A 19,383-nucleotide genomic window follows, 5' to 3' on the forward strand; every position below is an offset into this window, starting at 1 on the left:
AAGACTACCGTAGGTCACCGAACACAGAAGATGAGATTGTGTCGAACATTGATGTTTTAGTGCACATGAACAAAGTCTGCACTTTCATCGCTCGGTGCAATGACGTACCCAAGGAGGTATTATGCAAAGAGAAAGATGTAGATGCATTCCTAACCGGTCGTGCGTGGTGAACGTACCAGAAGAAAATAACTGATTTCTTAAAATAAAGTATTGAAGTGAATGAAACATTTTTATTTGAGAGTAGGCATGTCTGCAAACACGTCTACAGCCAAGATACATCATTTTCATTCCTAGGTTTGCCCACTGGCTTATAGCCTTAAGGTTTTCATTACAATATTTCAAGATAACGAACAATCTTCGGCAGTCCTGTGTGATTCGTTATATCGAGATTTGACTGTAATAAACTAGATTCATCTCCAAAACCAAAACAAAAGTGTGCCCAACTGTTCTATGCCAAGTCCATCACTTTCCACTGGGTGCGCTTTTAATGCCCAATTTATTTATTTGCATAATTGACGCGCCATCCCATCTGGTTACCATGTAGTTTGGTATTTTCTACTCAGCCTTGTTCCAGCATTGTTCAGGCACAATTCCTTCTCTGTGTCATTCAGCCCACAGGGGTCGCCCATCAGTCCACTTCTGTAGAATGGGTGGCCATGGGGTGGTTGGGTATAGAAATGCTGGCCGGAGCATTCATTCATTCAAGGAGATGGCTCGTTGATCGTTCTGCCTGAGAAAAATAGTCCCAACATAGAATGCAAAGCAGCGGTGATTCTCAATTAGGTTGGCGAATGGTTGCAAGCAGCATGCGTCGAAATAACTTTAACAAAGTCCTTCTATTTAGCGTTCCCTCACGGCAATGCCACATGAAGGGACAGTGACTTGGACAGCCTTGGCAAAAGTAAACGACTGGAATGGGAGCCATGGCTTCACGTAGCATACATCAGCATGTATGCTTTACTTGTTCATGCCTCATAGTTTCTGAATGCATCGTAATGAACATGGCTTCTCATGCCTGCTCTCATGCCTGCTAGGCAAATAGCGGTGCCAGCGGCGCCCGAAAAGTTACGCGGAACTCTGCTCCCTGCGGGAGTATATATACAGGCAGTAGTTTACTGTAAGGTCCCTGAATAAATGAATCTCCTTCTCCTCGCCTGCTCGCAGCTCGCTCTTTCTCTCGTAGCCCGCGCTCGCATTTCGACTGTTCGTTCAAAAGCCGCCCTTAGAGTTACACGAGGTGAGACATTAAAAATTATTGTTGGGTGTTTGCGCATGAATCTTTACCGCAGTTAAGGCTTGATTATTGTGCGCTGTGCTAGCAGCGATGATGGAACGTTATGAAACAGGTGGAAGCAGATGTTTTTTGTCCTTTTTCAGTGCGTAACTGCACGCTTGTTTTTTGGCTTCGGGTTGGCCGCCTGCTTCAAGTTAAAAGGCTCTTGAGGCTAGTTTGGTGCACAAATTCCTTTCAGTGTCGAGTACTAGCAGAAGAATCAGAATTATTTGTCTCGCCAATAACGTATACGTAATGTGCAGGCTGTTTATATACATGCCAGAGATTTGTTTGAATGCTACGTCGTCCACTGCCATGCATTGTACTCGTAAGCAAGAACACTGTCGCGGCTTGCACAGTTCAACCCGCTTCGCGAGTTATTTCTATTGCATTGATCAGATCCTTTATTTGGCTTTCTAAAGACACTTTCCCAGCCTGAAATGGCTGCGACGAACATTTCGCCGGTACATGCCAAAGGCGATGTGTTCACGCGTGTGCAGCACTATGTAATTGCCGATTCAACAACATGTATGCATTTGCGCTGCTCGAAGTGTGTATGTGTCTACGTGCGTGTACCCAATCGACTGCCGTATGTGCAGCTTCATAATTTGATCATCTTAGTACCATATTGACTGAACGCAAGGCGCGTGACATACCCGCCCGAATAAAGCGAGCACCATGCAGAAACGCGCGCGATCAACGCGGAACATCTTATCTATCCTCGTCCTTTCGTCATGATGCTGGCATCTCTTTATGCAGAGGAACTGGTCCTACGCTTTTATGGCAAACTGGTCAAACACGCATAAATAACAAATTTATAACAAATACCATTTGAAGATGCGATCAAGTATCTCGGAATAATATTTGATGAGCATATAACATGGAATGATCACGTGCAGTATATATGTAACAGGCTTAGAGCTGGGTGTCTGCGATGATGTACAACCTAGGAGGTAAACTTCGATGTACTTGAGGTGCACCATATGCATGGCCCTGGCTGAATCTGTTACAACCTACGCTATTACATTGTATGGAACTTGTTCTGGTCACAAAATGGGAGTCATAAACCGCCTAATATAAAAGAATAGTAGACAATGTAAACTTCGGAACTGTGCTGGAACAGGCTGACAAGGAGGAACAATACAATAGGCTTGGCATACTGGAAATGCGTGAACTATCTTATTACACTGTGCTCACACGTCGTTATTATGCAAAGGATTTCAAAGTACCTGTCAAGAAAAACGTCGCCCTAAGAAAGACAGAAATATATACATTAAGCCACGATGCTTTACACAATATGGGAAAAGGATAAGGCGATATTACGTGCCACAGATATTGAATGAACTTGGAGAAGCGTTTAGAAATTTCAAAACTAAACGAAAAATGACTCATCTTAAAACTTCTTGTGCGCAAACAAACAGGGACGGTGAATAGGGGCAACACAAGGAAAGCGCTCGTCCCTGTGTTGCCCCATTCTTCCTCCCTGTTTGTTTGCACACAAAAAGTTTTAAGATGAATCTGTTCCAACTAGGCCGACTCGCAGTTATGAAAAATGACTGAATCAATAAAGAAATGGTGCTCATCTTTGCAGATAAATCACTGATGGCCTCTTGCGTTTTGAAGGTTACTTTCTTTGTTGTGCGTCCAAGATGTTCTGTGAGTTGTGATATGGCTGATTTCAAGCTATTATGATGGCCTTTATTTATTTATTTATTTATTTATTTATTTATTTATTTATTTATTTATTTATTTGTTTATTTATTCACTTAGTTTAATTTTTGCTTGAGTTGTACTTATGAGTGCTAATTATGTCTCTATGATTTTGTATATTATGCATAATATGTACTAGTATGCCTTCATTGTTTTGTCGTACGCATTCGGTGATTCACCGTGCTGCCTGAACAACCAACAAGCAGGCTGTGCTTACTTTGGACAGGAAATGAAAAGCTATGTACCAAATGAAGTTGAATAAATCTTGATTTGATGGTGTGGTAGGCTCTCAAGCGCAAACATCACAGTGGAACCTGTACTAAATTTCGGAACAAAGCAGGACGAACGTTACACATAGAAATGGTTTCCATCAATGAGCACTTCCCCCTTTACGCAGTTCCAAGTCAATATGAGCCAACAAGCTCGTTCACCCCTTTATCCTGCCGAGACGGCCAAGCGGAGAAAGCCTATACTAACCATAATCAGCATGATTTACACTGGTAGTGAAGAGCTTGCAATGTCCTCGCACAACATATTTGCAGCGCCTAACAAAAGCACGGACGGAAAAAGCTACGCACTCTCAGTACTACAAGAAAAACGCGGTGTTACGTTTCTAGCAAATCACCTCAACTTAAATGCATAGGCAGGGCCGTGACATCGCTCACAGTTACATGTGACTGTGCGAACTATTTGAGGCAACATCAGTTATTTGTTTAATTTGTTGCTTCAAAAGAGGAACTAATGTTTCGAGAAATAACGAAATATGAAAACGCGATGTCTGTGTACCTTTGTTTTCCTTGGTACCGCATCAAGAGACACGTATTTCCATTTCGTTTGCTTGTTTCCATGTCGTGCAGTTGCGCGCGCAGAAAGCGAAACTGTCATTTTCTACCGGGTTCCAGCACGCGATCATGCTCTGTGATCCGCTTGCTTCTGCCTCAGTGTTCGTCTAGCATTGACTTATACCGCCAGTCAGGTGTTCATGTGCGCAGTGCGCAGAATGAGTCAAAACAGCTCACGCGCGAGGCCATCAGCGAAAGTGCGCCGCGTAGCAAGAAAGAGAGAGAGAAACAAGGCGAGGCACCTGGCGTATTTGCCACGCGATCCTCAAGCTGTGCCGGAAAGGAATTTCGCTTAAAAAATCCAGTATTGGTTTGCGGCGCTCAAATATTTCTGTCTGGAATGAGCCAGTTTGAAAAATTTTCAAAAGTTTGAAAAAGACGGCACGTATACCGAAACCGAAAATTAACCGAAAATGAAACGATAGGATTATGAAGACAAATGGGTTTGTGTTGCTGACAGCTTCGGGAACCACATTATTCTCAACCACAATCCCGCAGACTCGAGAAAAATGGAGGGGAATTTTATATCAGCCCGGAAATTCGTTACGTCTCGGGTCACACGGAACTCGCGTCTTTCCGCCAGTCCTATAGTTTTAACCAGAGTCGTAGCGCCGAAGTTGCCGCTGCTTGGCGAAAGTACGTTCGAGGCCCGTGGCCTCCTGTGTTATTTCCACAAGTGCGCGCAACCTGCTAGAAGCTTCATCGTTAATCCCTTGGCCGATCCCCCGCAGGAAGCTCGGCCAACTCGGGCCACAAAGAACCACCGGCAGTGAAGGCACATGAAACTCACCGCCTACCAACACCGCAGTCGAATTCGCATTGCTTGGCCACGGCACGGTCATTTGTCGAAGACTCAATGAGTTCTTATATATGTATTCGTGGTCGTTTTGTTTTTCGACTAAAATGTAGCCTCCGCACGGCACTGGTGCTTATCTAGCAGTGTTTTCATGCGTTAGCATTTTTGGGATGTCTGACACAGTTTGCGGGGCTACCTACGTTTCCATATATGCATATATGTATGTTTGTTTCTATATCTCCATTTTCCCGCCATGCTTGGTCCCCGTGTATAGCCCAACCTTACCAGAACAGATTCTAGTAGCGTTGGTGTAGCCTATAGTCGAGTGGTTAGAGCTTCGGACAGCTGTTCTAAAAAGACAGGCTTCTAAACCAACCGTGGGACGAACTTGTGTCATTGAGTATGAGGCAAAGTGTACTTATGTGCCGCTCTTCAAAGAGCCCCTTAATTTTTTCGCCGACATGGGTCAGTGTAAATGCGGGACTGGATATATACCATTCTTCAGTTAATTATTTTCACGCCGACTTGGAACACCAGCTGTCTGCCATATCGGCCCTTGCTGTTATTCAAGGGAACATCTTTGATGCCAACTTGTGTCCCTCCCAGTAGGCGTATGCCACCCTTCAATGCACTTATGTGACGAAAACTTGAGTAATTACAGTTACGTGCCGCCCTACTGTGATGAAAAAGATCCAATAAATTTCTCGGATGCAGAGCCGTATCGAACCCACGTCAAAAACATTCCTCAAGGGCAGCAACTGCACGCATTAGTAGAGTGTGCCGCGAATGTGTGGGGTTGTGTTTCGCTATACATAAAGCTTTTTACTCCAACAGTTTAGCGAGTTTCGCCATGTGTGCACATGCCTATATTTCGCTCTTCCGTGAAGCTATCGCCAAATTGAGTCTCAGAGTGGGCATCTTCAATTTTACACTTGTGGCTGCCCGCAGGCTGCCAGAACCATAACTCTATGGCCGGAACCAGCCCAAGCGCCTATGAGACATCCGTTTGAGGGATCGCCAGCCGTTTGTGCGCAGGGGCGCGAGAGAGAGAATCTGGGGGCTTTTGCTCTTTGTCCCGGGACCGCAAGTACATTCACCGGTCTTCGTTTTTCTCACGCGTAACAATATGACTCTACCTAGGTTTCCTAGCGCATGTTGTAGGCGTTTGTCCCTAGGCGTGCCGGCATTGCGTAGTGGGGTCGAGTTTGTTTACGCTCGGACGCTGGCTGCCGGCGCTGCAAAATAGGTGTGAGAGAAAGAGAGAAATAGAAACAACTTTATTTAGTCACCTGCAGAACGACACCATGACTAAATGGCGCCGCGACGCGGGCCCTGACGTCTTCTCAGCAGGTCGTCTCTACTCATCTCAAGCGCGTGTTACTCCCGCGGTCGGTCGCCCTGAGGGGCAACGTTCCGTCGGTTTCCTCGGCCTTCGTCTTTCGAGAGCCGCCGAGACCTGCTGGACAGCCCAGGTTTGGATCTCGTGGTCGTAGCATTCCGTCGCAGCCGCGAGTTGCGGCGGAATCGTAGTTGTCGAAGATTCGTCGGGGAACTTGGTGAATCCCATAGGATGCGCGTCAGGTGTTAGGGTTGGCGTCTGGCACCACGTGCTGAAAAGAATTTCAACCGACCATCTCTCACCCTGCATCGTCGAAATGAGGCGTGACTTCGCCTGCTATTGTTGGCGTCCCGCTCCTCGTGCACAAAGAACTTTCTCATCCGACCTTCTTCCACTTCTTCTCCTGCTACGGTTGGCATCCAGCACCTGGTGCAGAAAGGACTTATTCTCACGGACCTTCACTCACCATGCCTCGTCGAAATGAAGCGTGACTTCCTAATCCGCCATGACTATTTCGAGTGTCTGCCGGTCTGGCGGAAGCCCCGCGGTGTTTACAGGCCTCTTTTGAGAGAGAGAGAGAGAGAGTGTGTGTGTATGTGTGTGTGCGTGTGTGTGTGTGTGTTTGTGTGCGTGCGTGCGCGCGACTTTAGAGGGACCCTTTCCTCGAACGGTCAAACCGTACAGAACTTCCACGAACCAGCAACGCGAAAAAGAGACGGAGAAGCGTCTACAATTCCAGGAGGCACGGTACCACCAGAGGCGTGGTATAACCGGAGGCGGGGCCCTCTTTCCGCCAATCCGACTCTGTGCCGGTCACGTGACGTCGACGGAAGCAAGATTCCTCCCATGATTGTAGAGAGCCTATTTAAGGGGCTCCGAAATACAAATACCTTTATTTCAACATCAGAGATGTTAGGGGTGCACCCAAAAAGCCTATGACTGGCTTGACAGAGGGGCGCACCCCCGTACATAAAAACCGGCAGCAACAGAACCTGGACAGAACAATAAAAAAATGTACTTTTAATCACTTCATTCTCTTCTCTTCATCTTTCATCAACCCTTCAATAAACCGTGCAAGTTTCGCACTAGAAATCGTCTCGTCCTTGCCCGGTCGCCATGGCCTACCGTATGCCTGCAGCCCGCCGACAACGCCACGCTACCCAATAGTAACGTCGGGCGAGCTTCGATAGGCAGGCGTCGCTACAACTCGGCAGCAGTACGATACGCTACCCTGGAGTACGCAACACCTGGTGACGGGGAACGGGACGGTCGTTGAGGGCTCCACTGAGTGGTGGCGAGGTATCGCGACGTGGTTGGCCAATCTGTGGTCGGGCGCGTTAACGGCGAACCCTCGGAGTCCCATCTCCCGGTATGGGCATCGGCGGTAGATGTGCGCGGCTTCTCCACGGCGCAGTGATAGCAAAGCATCGGTGGTCGCGGGCGCGCTAAACGTCAGTCTTACTTGGAATGCCGCGTGGGGTGACGGGTTGGCGTGCTGGCGGCGGGGGTGGTGGTGGACGACGGAACTGTGTCGTCACTGGGCCCTGCCGTGGGCGCGGAGGGGGAACGTGACGGCGGGCTACAGCGGCGTGTGTCATCGTTTGCGGCTGAGGCTGCGACGATTCAGGGGCTACTCCGAGTTGTGTGTTGGGGCTACTCACGTACGGCGTCGGCAGTCGAAGCCACTTGAGGCTGTGATAACGGGAACAGCTTCTGTAGCGCCTCCCACACTACCGCTCGGATAGTCTCGCGCAGGTCGTCGGTGGCCAGTGACTGAACTCCGGCGTATACCTTGTGGAGTTCGTGCGGCGGTTCAATTGCCGGTTCCGCATTTCTAGTGTCTTATCGATGCTAGTGGCCTCGCGAAGAAACTCATCGACAGTCTTCGTATCATTCCGGCGAAAAGTTCCTAGCTCCTTTAATCCACGCATCAGTAGGCGGACTTTCTTCTCCTCGGACATTTCCGGGTCGGCGTGGCCGAATGGGCGGCTCATCTCTTCTGTAAAGATCGCGCTGGTCTCGTTAGGCAGCTGCACTCGGACTTCTAGTAGTGCTTGGGCTCATTCTCGGCGTACGACCCTTGTGAATGTCTGCAGAAAGCCGTTTCGGAACAGGTCCCATGTCGTTAAGGCGGCTTCTCGGTTCTCGAACCATGTTCTGGCGGCGTCTTCCAATGCGAAAAAGACATATCGAAGTTTGTCGTCGCTGTTCCAGCCGTTAAAAGCAGCGGCCCTCTCATACGTCTCAAGCCAGGTTGCCGGATCCTCGAATGTTGAACCGCGGAACGTCGGAGGTTCCCTGGGCTGCTGCAGCACGATGGGGGCGATTGGGCTGCCATTCGGGTTGACTGGGCGACGATCTTCCTGGTCGTCTCAGGCAAAAGTCCGTGTTCCGGGGGCAGTCCTTGCAGCCTGCGGCTACCTCGCTGGTTCTTGGCGACGTTGGTGTTGTCTTCCGCGTGCGGGCTTGTGTCACGGCTTTGTGGTGGCGTCCCGTACGTGAACGCAAAGCACCTCCACCAGATGTCACGTGGTGGTGACGTTGAAGAACACAGTAGCAATACTGTGAAAGACAAAACTAACTTTTATTGGGCGAACCTGTGCCCACAAAAACAGGCTAAACTTATAGCGCAACGATAGCGGCGAATACAGTCAGCGATCGTCGAAAATCTGATCAACGGGTCAAGCGCGTAAGCTTTTATACATCAATCGTCGAATGTTCCAGACTAATCGCCGGGACCCGCGTGTCTTCCACAAAGTTCTACACTATTCGCGTCGCGCATACATGCAATCAGATTACACAAGGTTCGGTGACAGACAGCGGATGGAACCGTCCATAACATTCCAGAAACTTTCTATACATGCAGGCGCGTTCTGCGCTGCGTGATAACATTTGTTAAGCGGTGAAACGTGGTCACCCGAGAAAGATAAACATGTACACGTGTCAATATGGTTCAACCAAAAAGCGAAGGTGTGCTGACTGACTGTCGCAAGGAGAAAAAACGACGAGGAACTTGAGAAAAACGTAGCCAGCTCACACAAGGCAAGCGTCCTCATATGCTGCGATAAAAAACATAGATTACATGCTGGCAGGTGCAGGTTAAGAATGCAGAGAAACCAGCAAACTCCACGCTGCACAAAATAAAAAAGAGAGATCGCTTGGAAATTGACGGCGCTGCTCTGACGACCCAAGGTTGCAACTTGTACACGGAGGGATGAGGACGTCCATGTCTTGGAGTTGAACTCCAAATGGAGCCTGCCACCCGAAAGCGCACAAACAGTTGAAGATGGAAAAGTAAACTGCGGCAAACCATCATTGCATAAAATTAATCGGTACAGTAAGCGATCTCCGTTGTAAGCGGTATTTCGGTATAAACGGTTAGGCCGTTAAAGAGTCACAGTAACGCGAGACGCGCACTCCAACGGCGCTGAAGCTCGCAGAACACTTATGTTGAAACGAATCTGTGCTTGATAGTGGCGACATGAAAGCACCACAATTCTAATGAAGGCAATTTAATGTGCTGATTCCAAGCACTTAGGAATAACTTGGCACTTTAGAAACGGTTTTTTTTTTTCAAAATAACTCGGTAGGTAAAGGGTTAAATATATGTTAACTCAAAGCAAATAAGTCTTGCTGCAACACAGAACATTACTGGGCTGGCTTCATTGACAACCCCGGACACTACAATAATATCTTTCGTGGTTTCACACCTAGTTACCTACAAAAGTGAACAGAATACATGCGTCTTTGGCATAACACAGCACTCATAATGCACAACTAAATGAATGAAAATTAACTGATAACCTAAAGAAACCAAGGTGAACCTTCACTAATTCACGAGCAGGTAGCTTCAAGCTCTAATGGCTCATGAAGCAAGGATTTTAAAAATAGGTTAGCTGCAGCTGAATGAAACCAATGACATATGGTTTGCCGCCTTCAACCGAGCGTCGAGCCTATCGCTTACCAGGGACGACGGCACTTCCTTTCCCTGCGCCACCGCCAAAGATGCTGACGCACTTTGAAGCCGATGCCTAGAGCCGTGACCGCTCACTTCGCCGCGGTTCGCGCGCACAGTTCCTTCATGTGAAGCACGGTTGAAAGCGCTGCAATACAATAGCGCATGAGTGTAGTCACGTGGTTTTATTTCATATTTCACAAGCTTTCTTTAAACACCACAAGTAATTACCATGCAGCATTACGTTGCCACATTAAATTGGACCAGTCCTTTCTGGATCTCCTATACAATACAACGAAACGCATCATCATCATCAGCCTGGTTACGCCCACTGCAGGGCAAAGGCCTCTCCCATACTTCTCCAACTACCCTGGTCATGTACTAATTGTTGGCCATACCCGCCATGGTTGCTCAGTGCCTATGGTGTTGGGCTGCTGAGCACGAGGTCGCAGGATCGAATCCCGGCCACGGCGGCTGAATTTCGATGGGGGCGGAAACGCTCGTGTGCTTAGATTTAGGTGCACGTTAAAGAACCCCAGGTGGTCGAAATTTCCGGAGTCCTCCACTACGGCGTGCCTCATAATCAGAAAGTGGTTTTGGCACGTAAAACCCCATAATTTAATTTAATTGTGGCCATGTTGTCCCTGCAAACTTCTTAATCTCATCCGCCCACCTAACTTTCTGCCGTCCCATGCTTCCCTTGGAATCTAGTCTGTAACCCTCAATGACCATCGGTTATCTTCCCTCCTCATTACATGTCCTGCCCATTTCTTTTTCTTGATTTTAACTAAGATGTCATTAACTCGCGTTTGTTCCCTCACCCAATCTGCTCTTTTCTTATTCCTTAACGTTACACCTATCATTCTTCTTTCCATAGCTCGTTGCGACGTCCTCAGTTTAAGTAGAACCCTTTTCGTAAGCCTCCAGGTTTCTGCCCCGTACGTGAGTACTCGTAAGACACAGCTGTTATGCACTTTTCTTTTGGGGGATAATGCCAACCTGCTGTTCACGATCTGAGAATGCCCGCCAAATGCCTATCGCTATCTTTCCGGGAACTCTCGATCCTACATCATGGCTTCTGCTTGCACCGCACTTCAATATGAACACAAAACCGCCTTCTTGCAGTCTGTTACCGTCGGTATGAGCCGACCGCATACCGATAGAGAAGCGCTTACGAAAACGATATATTGCAAATAACTATACAAAATTAAGTACAGCATTTTGTAACTCACAATTTCACCAAATTCAAGAAAACGAAGTGCTATACGTAAGCTTTCAATGCCAAGAATGTATTTGGAAGCTTTAAACGCTTTATAATTTGGGTTTCGTGATTTTTCAGCATGTGTTTTTTTTTTCTGCAAGTCTTGCATAGTTGTACGCAAGATGCTTTTTAATTATTATTATTTTCTGTTTTCATTCCAATATTAGCAACAACAAAAAATTTTAAGACAATGAATAAACATACGCAAGAAGCAGCAAACTTCTTTTTCTTCCTTTAAAACTGACTTTATTCAAATCGGTCTCTCGCTTCCGTGCATATGCATGAAGTGCACTTTTACACTGCAATTATTTTGCACACAGGGAGAGTATGATCTGGGGTTTCATACTAAAAAGACACACTCACTGAGAAATAAATTCTAGGCAAAAGTGACTCATTTTGGATGTATACGCCAAATCACCATGGAAACAAACAGAAAAGAGTCGACGACTGAGGTGCACAGTTCCAATGCAATGCGCGGAAGCGATAGCCATGAAAGCACCCCACGTTCACCATTTCAGTCTCTTCCCGTAATCCACATCTTATCGTTTCACTTATCTCCACGAACTTCCGTGTCTGTGTCCTTTACTGGACACTTCAAGCAAAGTTTCAGAAACCCAGTTATCGCCGACGTCGGCCACTTTAGTACTTATCGCAATGGTTGCATGACGTCGATATGTCAGTGCGTGCGCGCAAGAAGTGTCACGGCTTCCGGCGAGTTGTCAAGCTGTCAACTGTTGCTCAGCACATTTTATTTAAATTTCTTTTGCTATGGATGAGCGACTCGAAGAATATGCGATGGAACGGCACGGTACTGCTTTTTCTCGCTCGCATAAAGCCTGCATGCTATACGGAGTTCAACGATGGGGTAAGATTTCATGAATATATGGAGCACTGCATGTCATCATATGTCGAAGACAAAACGACTGAGCGATGGGGTTTCATTTGGAGTTTCAAAGCAATACATAGAGGCATGGCGAGACGCTGTCGTGCAGTAAAGACGTCGTGTGGTCATTGCAGGCTCACAGGCTACAATTTGTGAAGTCCAATATGTGCCGTAAAGTAATTAGTTAAAACTTACTTAATTTTAATTAGTAGATTATGCATTTCAATTTCTCGGGCAAGTAATGCCTGCCACTTCAAGGAGATCAGCTCAAGAACTAGAATTGCACTATCTGACACAGGCGATTTTAAACGTTACTTAATGTATTCGCAGAAACACCAGGTACACATGCATACCTGCCAACTCTCCCAAAATTTTCAGAAAGTTTACGAATTTGAGTTCGCTTTATGGTTTTACAAATGCTACGTCAAGTTTCGTAAAGAGAGGTTCCGTCCGCGAAAAAGTTTTAAAGGTGTCGAAGAATGAGGCGGTGCCCGATGACCAAAGGAATAAATTGTGATAGTATCTGTATCGCCATTTTGTGGCAGCACCAGTCAACTCTACCACATACTATAAAAATACTTGCTTCGAGTAAGCTTGTTCTCAGAATTTCCTGAAGCAGGTGAAATCTGCAACAACAAACTCTCTGAATATGTCACTGATCTGAAAATTACGTGTTTCTTGACAGTCTAAAGATAAATAATTGTTAAAAAGGTGCATATGCATCCCATAAAATGTTTGCGCTCCCAGAAAACTTCAATAAGATGCTTGTTTTTACCCTCTTGCCCCCCCTCCCCCCTTCCATCACGTCCGCGGAACAGTTACAAATTTTAATGTTCACAGGTTGGCAGGTATGTACGTGGTTGGCGTGATGCCGTCATCGAGTCACCGCATAAATCGCCATGACCTCATGGGCTTTGACAGCTGGAGAGGTCTGTGTATATTCGGTAATAAAGAAATCGTCGTTCGTAGCAAGAAAAAAGCTTTCATAAGCGAGAAAATTAGGAAAATGGAAAATCGCAGCGGCGCCACCTATTTTCGCCTATGGCGCCATTTCATGTGACGCCAACAGTGGCCGATTCACGGGCATACGGATGAAGAAAATCGCGTTCGAAGATACCTCACGTCAGAGCTTGGTGATTACGTCAACTCGTCCGTTTCGGCGTGGGCGGTTCAAATCAGGGCGCAACAGCATGACCTTTGGTGACAATTTTCTACAGAACAAAGTCACACATATTGGCACACAGAAAAGGATGATATGCTTCTAGTCGAGCAATTGATCGATATAACTCGGCTTAATATTTTAAGTTGGTGTCCCCTTTAATGAATCCTGGAGCACTTTGCCTGGCGGCAGAGGCTGGAATGATGAGAAATGAAATTCTACCCCCAGTGTACCATCAACAGCAAACGTTTCCGGGACGCAGGATCTGCCAAGAAGCTGAATTCTGGCGAAGTGTGGTCACATAGCCTCGAATTAAATGCTCCAGAATAGACTTCGCCACCTACACAGTGATTCATTAAATTAGAAGTGTCATGCCTTACAGTGCAGGAATTCCCATTCGCAGGGGAAACCTAATCCCATAAACTTTTGCTGCTGATTGTACGTCACAGCAGACACGCAAGGTACTCAAAACATGCCCCAACGCGCAACATTCACACTAATTAAACTATCTTGTTAACACTTGTCTTCTACGAAGGTTAAACGTTCCTTCATTGCGTGGAACGCACGAGCAGTGCTAGCCCGTGGGTCAAGTAAGTGTCGTAGGAGGCCACTCAATCGCAGGCTCGCAGTTCAATGCCAGCAATACCGAATATTTATTTAAAATTAAACGGACAAGGGATCACCACTGTGTCCAGCGCGCAACGTACGAGAATGCATGGCCAACTTAATTTGCCCTTGCAGCATATTCGCAATATAAAGAAGCCCTATATTGTCCACGCTGAATATATGTGTAAACAAGGACTACATTTCATGTACTTCTAAAGAAACCAAACACTCAACCTAGCAAGTTAAGAGAATGTCTGGCGTGCCAAAATGGCCCAAATAGGAGAAAGAAAAAGCGTTCGAGATCTGTGACGTCAAACTGGCATACCAGAGGTGCTTCAGCCCTAACGTTAAAATTGTTCCGTCTTTATTTTTATTGTTTATTAAAGGAACAATAAAACTAAACACAATAGACACAACACAAGGAACAATGAAAATAAAATAAGTTGATCTACATTAATAAATTATGCTTGTGTTAGCTTATAAACATCACACCGCGCACAGAGAGATGGTACGCTAGGAAAGACACAAGCTTGGAACACAAGTGACAGCACCATCTCGAAGTTCCCGTACTATAACCTTCGTCAGGATATTGAGAGCTTCTGCGCGGGACTAATAAGCACTTTGTCAATAAATTATTGCATTATGTTGCTAAGACTCAAGTTTCGAGAATTTTCTCTGCATGGAAACGGCACCAAACGTACGCACACAGCTTGAAATCCGTGACATAACACCGACGTATCGGCGCCGCAGCTCAAAACGTGAAACTTGGGCCTTCATTTTCTTCGCTAGTAGTCAACGCATTTCCACCAAGTAAATGAAGGCAGCTTCTTCAACCAATACTACACGATTATAAATTGATTTAATGCCACTTTTCATTGTTTCTTTTGTGCAAGCCATATTTTTTAAGGAATAGTCGAGCGGTGTAAACTGATTTAGTGTTGACGACAAAGGGATACCAAAGAGAAATGATTTCACCTGTATTAGTAAATTACCCTTCTACAATAAAAAAAAACTCATGCCATGGGAAGCGGCTTGGTACGCGAGAAAAGAAGCAAATATATCACAGTTTCGCCATAAGGGCAAGGCAATGAACGCGATAGCTACGTGTTAGAATATTACACGAAGTGTAAGGCTCGTAGCTGAATTAATTGAAGCTACAATGATGAAGCTACGATGAAGCTACATTTGATGAATTAAATGAAGTAAACGTAAGTTGCCTAAGCAAAAACGAGCTGTTGTGCTAGGGATCCTGTTTGAATCCTGTCATCGGACAATTTCATTTATGTTTATGAATTAAAGTCAGTGTCTTTCTTAGCAACTTTACCGCCACTTTTTCCGTATCGGGTACGTTTGAAACCTCTATCCTGGGCCGATCCCTGAGGTAGTTAGCGCACAGCCGTGGCAATAAAATTAGACCATTTTCAGGTTTGAGTTACGTCATTGTTTCACACTTTTAATATTTAAGTCTGAGAAGATTTAAGATAAAAGGCACGTGCTGTCACTGTTTCGTTTCATAACATCTGTTTGTGGGCTACCGTTCTCGAAATTCTGGGGAATAATTTTGTGAAGACTGTAAGACCTGGTATGAGCAACTTTAGTGATAGAGTGGTGTGACAATATAATCAGCATATACTGCATGTCATGTTGCATGGCATGGCATATAGCATACATATACCTAAGCACATACGGAACCTCACGGCGGCGCCGATGACGAAAATTCGCTTCGTGTGCCCACATAATTGCTATCGCAATAAAACAAAATACACGTGGTGACTTGAAGTTGCTGCACCAGCTTGCCATGACGTCATGGATTTTTACGGCGCCCGCAAGGGCCTGGCTTACTGCATGTCGGAAAAATGGACATTGTATTCTAAAAGAGTGAAAGATTGAACTTGGCAAGCTTTGGGAACTTTCACTGAGCCCACGCAGCCCAATTATGAGAATATGCTTTGCGGCGTGAAATTCTAAAACTGTAACTTTTACCTTCATTTTATCTTCGAATATTCAAACCCAGTGTCCCAAGATTAATGGAAATAGATTTAGTTTAAACAGATTTAGTGTTTCTCTCATTAGTCCCTAAATTTAGTGTTCCTTAGTGCTTGCATATTCCCTCAACCTTTTTGCATTTTTTCATCATCTTCTCTCTTTTTTTTTTACCAGCGCTACCTTATCTACTCACACTGTGTGGCCAGCTGCCCATCGTGATATTCATGGCAACCATTATCCCCACGTCTGCCTTCCTGCATTCACGCTGCAGACCATGAAATGCAGAAGCACAATAAGAACCCCAACCGAATCACGTGTGTGGCTCCAGAGGTCAAGAGCTGTTGAAGTAGGAGCTAAAGCCAACTCGCCTTGTACTAATATCCCCATTATACTTGTAACACTTCTCTAAAATCACACATACAGGTTAACACTGTATCAAAGATGCACATGCACAAAGCTCAGCTCAACAAGGACAAAAACATGCATCTACATGCACCAACAGCTGGTGCCGTCTGGAGCTGAAATGGACACATCTGATATTCACTTAAGTAACACACTCACAAATTATCAATACTTTTATAGAAGCATATTGTACACAGAATTAGCAAAATATATAAACTCCAAATTGGCAAAGGCACACACAAGCCAGGAATGCAAGCAGATGCAGCCAGAAATAAAACTTGCAGTTTGCATATCGCACTTGCAGCACTTCTCTAGAGGTCCATTATACTAAGTGACTATACAACACAGCAACTGCAACTCAACAACATACATACATACTCCATAACGATCAAAGGTTATGCAACTTTTACACACAGTAGTATCCAAAAATTAAAAATTTCACGTCAGTTTACATATCACAGAAATGTACAAGCAGCAGTGGTGGTCTGCAGTGACTCTTGCTGAAGGAGCACTTATCAAGCAGACAGCATGGGGAGTCATTGCGTGTGGAAACGGAATGTAATGGTACTTCTTATGTGCGTACAGACTGAAAATAGAGTTATACGATAAAAAATATATAGCTCCTAACACAAACTTAGTATGTCATTTAGTTTGCCAGTCGACAGAGTTCAAAGGTGGCAATGTTGCGGGAGCCGCAGTGATTGGTCAGTGCATGGATGTAAACTGCATCCAACACATGGATGTAGTCGGCTTCCACCTAAAGTCTCGGGGATCACATATTTTCATTTGATCTATCAGAAGTTAGAAATTATCTGACGTTAAATATGGTTCACAGTAGAATATTGAGTACTACATGAAGACATACATACACATATCCCATCGCATTTGAACACATGTACAAAGAGAATAGGTATGAGTCAGTAGCATCATCTCATAGTGGCAACCATCAACATACACAGCAGCCTGAACAAAAACAGGGGCCTGTTTTGACTATTCATGCCTTATGATTGCTCTATTATCAGCAGTTTATGGCTGTGCTGCATTGCCCCAGAAAGCCAAAAAGTTTGAATTAGTTGAGAGCCTTGTTTATAACCAGCATATTATATATGGCAGGCCAAGCAAATTTTGGACAGTTCTCTGAATTAACCAGGAATATAGGAGTACTGACATTGCCTTTTTGACTCCTTATTTTTTGTGTTAAGTGAATATCCTGTACCTCAAATAGCCAGAAAAAATAGCACTGCCAAGACTCGGAGCGCCCTAAATATCTTACGACAGCTCTTCTACAAACCAGTTTTGGTTTCGTTTCGCAGGAGTTGTATATGTGCTATGACACCATGACACACAAGAGGTTCGCATAGGAGCAGGACACTGCGATGATTTGGCACTGACGCCTGCTCGTTCAGTTGTCTGCTATGTAACTAATCATTGCACGGCGCAATGTAGTTAATGCTATAAAATTGTTTTGCTCAATTAAATATTCTTAAAGGCTGTTCTATTAAGGTAAACAGGTAAGCTAGCTATCTCAAGTTTCTGGCAATTTCATTAGCGTGTGCATATGCAGTAGCTAGCTCAATGTAATTAAGATAAAAGGGTACAGAACACAATAGGTAGTGTCAAGATTATTAACAAATAGCTTGAAAGCTCGGAGGCCCAATAACGACTGGAAATACGCTCGAACCTCGTTACAACGAAACTGGATATAACGTAATACTCGGCATAACGCAGTAATAAATATCCCCCTGAAAATCCCCATAGAGATTCATGTATATAAAACCTCGTTATAACGAAGTGAAATTGTCCTGCCAGTGGATATAACGAACTATATTCGCCTCCGAAATCCAAAAATATTGCACTGCTGCACGCCGAGTACATCGCTTTCCGTGGGGTTCGGCACTTGTTCGGCGCGGCAGTTCAAAACTCCCGCTTCCCCGCGCCGAATACATAGTCGAGCAATACTGGTCTTTCTCAATGCTGCGTGCAGCGGCCCACCATACTGCCCATCCACGCACAAGCAGCAGCTCGCTATTGCACTTCTGCACTGACCTCTCTCTTGCACGTGCCTGGCTGTGGAAGCCGCGCCCCAATGCGCGACAACGCGTGGAAGTGCGAAAGATTAGCGCATTCACTAATGCGTGGCGCGCCGTGCAGGCAGGCGCAGCTGGGTATGGACACCAAGATCTCGGCAATGCCGATTCTTGGGCTAGTTGGTACAGTTTACTCATAATGGCAAAGCCTTTAGCGCAATTCAAAAAGACAGGGACATGACAGAGCCACAGGACAGCGTTAACTTTCAACTGACGTTTATTGAAACACGGAGGCATATATATAGTGAAGCAGGCAGGTGGAAAGATACAAAAGATACAAATATACGAAGGATAAATCACACTCTATGCATGCACACGCCATTACCGTCCAGGTACGCAATTTCCTTGTCAGAAAGAATTGTTGAAAGTGTACTAACACAGTCTGCTCCTTTTCTTTTTCGAATCAGCCATGCTTCGATTTTTATGGCAAGCCACGTTGGTCATAATGAGAGCCAGCCTTCTTTGGAAGCCAAGAGAAGATTGGCGAGAGATCCGGACAATCAATGGGGATGTTCTTCCGAATGACGTACAAGGGATTCTGCGCCTAGGCCCGAAGTATGCTTTTGAAACGAAGAAAAGTGCTCCGCAACTGCTGTCTTATGTGTGGCGAGTGTCCGGACGTGCAGCGGTGGGTGAAAGGGCCGCCTGCATTTCTGATGGCGTGGATGTGCTGCCCTACAACAAGCCCAAAGTGTCCAAACTGCCTATACGCAAGGTGACTGAATATCTGCGCAAAGATTCCCTTTGTATTATTCTCGCAGACAAAGAGGGGGGATTTGTCATTTTACCCGAAAGGCAGTTTATCAGCAAGGCAAGGGATGCTATCACGTCTCTGTTCAAGAAGCAGCGGAAAGTTGCATTATCTAAGGTGAAGACAAAAACAAAAAAGCTGTGCAACAGCCTAAACCTTGACCTTCTAGCTAAGCATGTTGATAATAGTGAAAGAAACAGTTTGCAGGTATTGTTTTCCGCAAAATCTCACAAAGTGGGATGCCCTCTAAGGGCAATCATTCCTCAATGTGATTCCTGGCAGAAGACTGTTGCCGGTCTTCTGAAAGAAAAATTAAATCTCTTGGACATCCGC

General features: G+C 45.5%; 1 protein-coding gene across 1 annotated transcript in view; it reads left to right on the forward strand.

Annotated features, from left to right (window-relative positions):
- The window catches only part of LOC142559216 (uncharacterized), a 44,696-nt gene extending 25,313 nt beyond the window's left edge, over nt 1–19,383 (forward strand). Inside the window, exon 5 of the mRNA XM_075670845.1 lies at nt 18,707–19,383. The gene's annotated coding sequence lies outside the window, so the exon portion shown is untranslated. The remainder of the gene's footprint in view (nt 1–18,706) is intronic.

The sequence above is a fragment of the Dermacentor variabilis genome, chromosome 10, assembly GCF_050947875.1.
Source record: "Dermacentor variabilis isolate Ectoservices chromosome 10, ASM5094787v1, whole genome shotgun sequence".
Taxonomy (NCBI): Eukaryota; Metazoa; Arthropoda; class Arachnida; order Ixodida; family Ixodidae; genus Dermacentor; species Dermacentor variabilis.